Source organism: Oncorhynchus keta, unplaced genomic scaffold, assembly GCF_023373465.1.
Source record: "Oncorhynchus keta strain PuntledgeMale-10-30-2019 unplaced genomic scaffold, Oket_V2 Un_contig_8157_pilon_pilon, whole genome shotgun sequence".
NCBI lineage: Eukaryota > Metazoa > Chordata > Actinopteri > Salmoniformes > Salmonidae > Oncorhynchus > Oncorhynchus keta.
Genome location: NW_026289889.1, coordinates 148 through 6,335, shown reverse-complemented (window position 1 = coordinate 6,335; position 6,188 = coordinate 148). Strand labels below are relative to the sequence as shown.

The following is a 6,188-nucleotide window of genomic DNA, read 5'->3' as shown; positions in this document are numbered from 1 at the left end:
TGATTGACACACGAAAGCTGTAAGGATGGCAATTACTGCAGGCAATTACCATGACGACAGCAATACCACCCAAGACAATATCACCTGAGAATATTGAGAATATTGGAAGCCTGACACTTGAGGCCACTCACCTGTATGTGTGTGTGTGTGTGTGCGTGTGTGTGTGTGTGTGTGTTTGTGTGTGTGTGTGTGTGTGTGTGTGTGTGTGTGTGTGTGTGTGTGTGTGTGTGTGTGTGTGTGTGTGTGTGTGTGTGTGTGTGTGTGTGTGTGTGTGTGTGTGTGTGTGTGTGTGTGTGTGTCTCACCTGTAGTCCGATGGGTCCTTTGGAGCCCTTGAAACCCCGGAGACCCTCGTCTCCCTTGGCACCGTACATTCCCTGCTGGCCCCTGGGACCTGACTCCCCATCCACACCCTGGGAGAGAGGAGGGGGTAGGAGGGGCAGAGGGGGGAGGAGGGGCAGAGGGGGAGAAGGAGATGGAAAGGGGAGGAGAGGGAGAGGGTTACTTTCAATCTTAAAAATGAATCCTTTAGACGAGAGAAACATTACAGGTATGTGGATGTAGAACAGACTCACAGGAACTCCTGACTGCCCCATCGGCCCCTGGCCACCGGTTGGTCCTGAGGGGCCCTATAGAGACACAGACAATGTTACTTAGTTACTGGGGAGATGACAGGCAATAACAAGGTTCACGAGACTAAATGGTTCAATATTTGGTATTAGTGTCGTATTAGCTTAGTATTGGTGCAGTATTAGTGTAGTCTCCGGGTAGTCTTATGGCAGTATTAGTGTAGTATTGTGGCAGTATTAGTGTAGTATTAGCTTAGTATTGGTGCAGTATTAGTGTAGTCTCCGGGTAGTCTTATGGCAGTATTAGTGTAGTATTGTGGCAGTATTAGTGTAGTATTGGCGCAGTATTAGTGTAGTCTCGGTAGTCTTATGGCAGTATTAGTGTAGTATTGTGGCAGTATTAGTGTAGTATTAGCTTAGTATTGGTGCAGTATTAGTGTAGTCTCCGGTAGTCTTATGGCAGTATTAGTGTAGTATTGTGGCAGTATTAGTGTAGTATTAGCTTAGTATTGGTGCAGTACTAGTGTAGTCTCGGTAGTCTTATGGCAGTATTAGTGTAGTATTGTGGCAGTATTAGTGTAGTATTAGCTTAGTATTGGTGCAGTATTAGTGTCGTCTTGTGGCAGTATTAGTGTAGTATTAGCTTAGTATTGGTGCAGTATTAGTGTCGTCTTGTGGCAGTATTAGTGTAGTATTAGTTTAGTATTGGTGCAGTATTAGTGTCGTCTTGTGGCAGTATTAGTGTAGTATTGGTTTGGCATTAGTATAATAACAGGGTAGTATTAGGGTAGTACTGTATTAGTATAATAACAGGGTAGTATTAGGGTAGTATTGGTTTAGTATTCGTGTAGTATTAGGGTAGTATTGGTGTAGTACTGTATTCGTATATTTGGTGTAGATTTGGTGTAGTAATTATCTCAGTAGACTCACTGATTCTCCTTTGTCTCCTTTGCTGCCCTTCTGCCCTGGTCCTCAGTCTCTCCCTACACACACACACAATAAACGCCTTCAAATACACACAACAACAACAACAACAACAACAACAACAACACACACAGGGACAGGCCATGTTACCTTATCCCCATCCTCTCCTGGGGTCCTGCAGGGCCTGCAGCTCCAGGTAGTCCTAGAGGTCCTGGTCTCCATCCTGTCCTGATGGTCCAATAGGACCCGCCTTCCTGGGACAGCACAACACACAGACAGACAGTTACCACCTACACACAACTCTGGAACTATAGGGACTCAGAACTCACAATATGGAATGAGAACTCCAGAATATGGAACTCAGAACTCACAATATGGAATGTAAACTCAGAATACGGAACTCAGAACTCACAATATGGAATGTAGAACTCAGAATACGGAACTAGAACTCACAATATTTACAGTACTTACCCAGAACTCACAATATGGAATGTAGAACCCAGAATATTCAGAACTCCTATGGAATGTAGAACCCAGAATATGGAACTCCAGAACTCACAATATGGAATGTAGAACTCAGGGAACTCAGAACTCACAATATGGAATGTAGACCCTCAGAATCACGGAACTCCAGAACTCACAATATGGAATGAGAACCCAGAATATGGAACACCTTTACATATGTACTATACATCTTCCCCCTGTCTGTCTGGGGTCCACCCACAGCCCCTGCCCTCCCAGGCTGACCAATGGCACCGGTCTGTCCCTGGGGGACCCCTCTCACCACCGGCCCCTGCAGAGAGAGAGAGAGGAAGAGGGGGGGATTTACATATGTACATTATACATCTTCACACTGTCTGTCTGGGGTCTGTCTTGGCAGATGGATTGAGGCGTGTCTGTCTGGGGTCTGTGTTGGCAGATGGAGAGAAGAAGTGTCTGTCTGGGGTCTGTGTTGGCAGATGGAGAGAGGAAGTGTCTGTCTAGGAGTCTGTGTTGGCAGATGGAGAGAGAGGAAGTGTCTGTCTGGGGTCTGTGTTGGCAGATGGAGAGAGAGGAAGTGTCTGTCTGGGGTCTGTGTTGGCAGAGTTGAGAGAGAGGAAGTGTCTGTCTGTCTGGGGTCTGTGTTGGCAGATGGAGAAAGGAAGTGTCTGTCTGAGGTCTGTGTTGGCAGATGGAGAGAGAGGAAGTGTCTGTCTGGGGTCTGTGTTGGCAGATGGAGAGAGGAAGGAAGTGTCTGGTCTGGGGTCTGTGTTGGCAGATGGAGAGAGAGGAAGTGACTGTCTGGGGTCTGTGTTGGCAGGTTGAGAGGAAGTGTCTGTCTGGGGGTCTGTGTTGGCAGATGGAGAGAGAGGAAGTGTCTGTCTGGGGTCTGTGTTGGCAGATGGAGCGAGAGAAATGTCTGTCTGGGGTCTATGTTGGCAGATGGAGAAAGGAAGTGTCTGTCTGGGGTCTGTAAAGGCAGATGGAGAAAGGAAGTGTCTGTCTGGGGTCTGTGTTGGCAGATGGAGAGAGAGGAAGTGTCTGTCTGGGGTCTGTGTTGGCAGATGGAGAAAGGAAGTGTCTGTCTGGGGTCTGTGTTGGCAGATGGAGAGAGAGGAAGTGTCTGTCTGGGGTCTGTGTTGGCAGATGGAGGCGAGAGAGTGTCTGTCTGGGGTCTGTGTTGGCAGATGGAGAGAGGAAGTGTCTGTCTGGGGTCTGTGTTGGCAGATGGAGAGAGGAAGTGAGGAATAGAGAGAGACAGATGTAGAAGGAGAGGAGAGAGGACTCACTATAGCTCCTGCTGCTCCGACTGGTCCTTCACCTCCTTTCAGACCAGCAGGACCCTGGGGAGAACACACTGCTATCATACCATCACAAGATCTGTCTCTGTCTCTGTGTCAGTCTCTGGTGTCTGTGTCTGTCTCTGTGTCAGTCTCTGTGTCTGTCTCTGTGTCTCTGTGTCTGTGTCTGTGTCTGTGTCAGTCTCTGTCTCTGTCACTGTCTCTGTGTCTGTCACTGTGTGTATCTCTGTGTCTCTGTGTGTGTCTGTGTCTGTGTCTGTGTCTGTGTCTGTGTCTGTGTCTGTGTCAGTCTCTGTGTCTGTCACTGTGTGTATCTCTGTGTCTCTGTGTGTGTCTGTGTCTGTGTCTGTGTCTGTGTCTGTGTCTGTCTCTGTCTCTTCTGTGTCTGTGTCTGTGTCTGTGTCTGTGTCTGTGTCTGTGTCTGTGTCTGTGTCTGTGTCTGTGTCTGTCTCTGTGTCAGTCTCTGTGTCTGTCACTGTGTGTATCTCTGTGTCTCTGTGTGTGTCTGTGTATGTGTCTGTGTCTGTGTCTTCTGTGTCTGTGTCTGTGTCTGTGTCTGTGTCTGTGTCTGTGTCTGTGTCTGTGTCTGTGTCTGTGTCTGTGTCTGTGTCTGTGTCTGTGTCTGTGTCTGTGTCTGTGTCTGTGTCTGTGTCTGTGTCTGTGTCTGTGTCTGTCTCTGTGTCTGTCTCTGTGTCTGTCTCTGTGTCTGTCTCTGTGTGTATCTCTGTGTCTCTGTGTGTGTCTGTGTCTGTGTGTATGTGTGTTACCATGCCCCCGGCAGCCCCTCTGCTGCCTCTGAAGCCCCTAAGTCCTGGAGGACCAGCTTTCCCAGAAGTCCCTCCTGTGCCCGGGTCGCCCTGGAAACAACAACAACAACAGCTCTGATTGGTGGAACGCTCATGAGGTCAATTGAACTTACCAATGAAGATGATTCTTGTAATGATTGGTAATGGTGATTATCGGGGTGAAAACAATGATGATTCATAATGATGATGATGATGACGAAGAATCACCTTAGCTCCCTCCTTCCCGGCGGCGCCAGGTAAGCCCTGCTCTCCCGGTACGCCATGGTGACCGGGGTGACCTCTGTCTCTTAACTGACCCGGTCTCACCTGATTTACCCTGCAGCAACCAATCAGGTTAAACACAAAACAGACCAATCAGGTTCGAGAGAACACATAGCAACCAATCAGACTCACCTGTGGCCCCAGCACCTCCTGGACCTGGGGGTCCCGTCTTTCCTTGGAAACCCTGGAGAGAGAGAGAAAGAGAGTGAGAGAGAGAGGGAGAGAGAGAGAGGAGAGGGAGAGAGAGAGGGAGAGAGAGAGAGAGAGAGAGGGAGAGGGAGAGAGAGAGAGAGAGAGAGAGGGAGAGGGAGAGAGAGAGAGAGATCAGTGGATGGATAGGTGTATTTAGGTAATCTTGTGACCTCTAACCTCTACTCACCGGCTCTCCTCTCTGACCTGGATGACCCCGGAAGTCCATCTTTCCCCGCTGGACCCTACACACACACACACAGGAAGGACATCACAGTCACACAATTCAACATCCTGTTACACTACAATGACAGTGTGTGTGTGTGTGTGTGTGTGTGTGTGTGTGTGTGTGTGTGTGTGTGTGTGTGTGTGTGTGTGTGTGTGTGTGTGTGTGTGTGTGTGTGTGTGTGAGACACTCACGTTCGGTCCCCTTGGGTCCTGATTCCCCGTTCCGTCCTTGTGGCCCTTGAGGCCCTAGACATAAATGAATCAATCAAACAGTCAATCCGTTTAACCAATCAAACACGTAATTCAATTAATTAAGCAATTAGCAAGTTAGCCAATTAACAAATCAACCAATCAACCCAGTCAACAAATATACTAATTAACAAATCAGCCAATCAAATAATTAACCAATCAATCAATAAACCGATCAATGAGACATGGCGTTCCTGTCCTTACCTGTCTCAGTTGGTCCATTGGGTCCATCATGTCCAGAGGGAGCCCTGTGACAGACAGCACGGAAGACATATTTAGGATGGTGAGTTGGTGGTTGAAGATATCCCTCTAGTGGTGTGGGGGCTGTGCTTTGGCAAAGTGGGTGGGGTTATATCCTTCCTGTTTGGCCCTGTCCGGGGTGTCCTCGGATGGGGCCACAGTGTCTCCTGACCCCTCCTGTCTCAGCCTCCAGTATTTATGCTGCAGTAGTTTATGTGTCGGGGGCTAGGGTCAGTTTGTTATATCTGGAGTACTTCTCCTGTCCTATTCGGTGTCCTGTGTGAATCTAAGTGTGCGTTCTCTAATTCTCTCCTTCTCTCTTTCTTTCTCTCTCTCGGAGGACCTGAGCCCTAGGACCATGCCCCAGGACTACCTGACATGATGACTCCTTGCTGTCCCCAGTCCACCTGGCCATGCTGCTGCTCCAGTTTCAACTGGCCTGGGCCCTAGGACCATGTCCCAGGACTACCTGACATGAGGACTCCTTGCTGTCCCCAGTCCACCTGGCCATGCTCCTGCTCCAGTTTCAACTGTTCTGCCTTACTATTATTCAACCATGCTGGGTCATTTATGAACATTTGAACATCTTGGCCACGTTCTGTTATAATCTCCACCCGGCACAGCCAAAGAGGACTGGCCACCCCACATATGCTCTCTCTAATTCTCTCTTTCTTTCTCTCTCTCTCGGAGGACCTGAGCCCTAGGACAGTGCCCCAGGACTACCTGACATGATGGCTCCTTGCTGTCCCCATTCCACCTGACTGCTGCTGCTCCAGTTTCAACTGTTCTGCCTTATTATTATTCGACCATGCTGGTCATTTATGAACATTTGAACATCTTGGTCATGTTCTGTTATAATCTCTACCCGGCACAGCCAGAAGAGGACTGGCCACCCCACATAGCCCGGTTCCTCTCTAGGTTTCTTCCTAGGTTTTGGCCTTT

General features: G+C 48.8%; 2 long non-coding RNA genes across 2 annotated transcripts; both read right to left on the bottom strand.

Annotated features, from left to right (window-relative positions):
* Window positions 1-300: 300 nt before the first annotated feature.
* Window positions 301-1,542, bottom strand: LOC127926743 (uncharacterized). Its single transcript, XR_008125003.1, has 3 exons — window positions 1,499-1,542; window positions 575-628; window positions 301-412 (listed from the first exon to the last, which is right to left on the bottom strand). It is a non-coding gene; the product is annotated as an uncharacterized LOC127926743 (long non-coding RNA).
* Window positions 1,543-3,256: 1,714 nt separating this feature from the next.
* LOC127926744 (uncharacterized) lies at window positions 3,257-4,371 on the bottom strand. The gene is made up of 3 exons (XR_008125004.1): window positions 4,287-4,371; window positions 4,041-4,130; window positions 3,257-3,315 (listed from the first exon to the last, which is right to left on the bottom strand). It is a non-coding gene; the product is annotated as an uncharacterized LOC127926744 (long non-coding RNA).
* Between the last annotated feature and the right edge of the window lie 1,817 nt (window positions 4,372-6,188).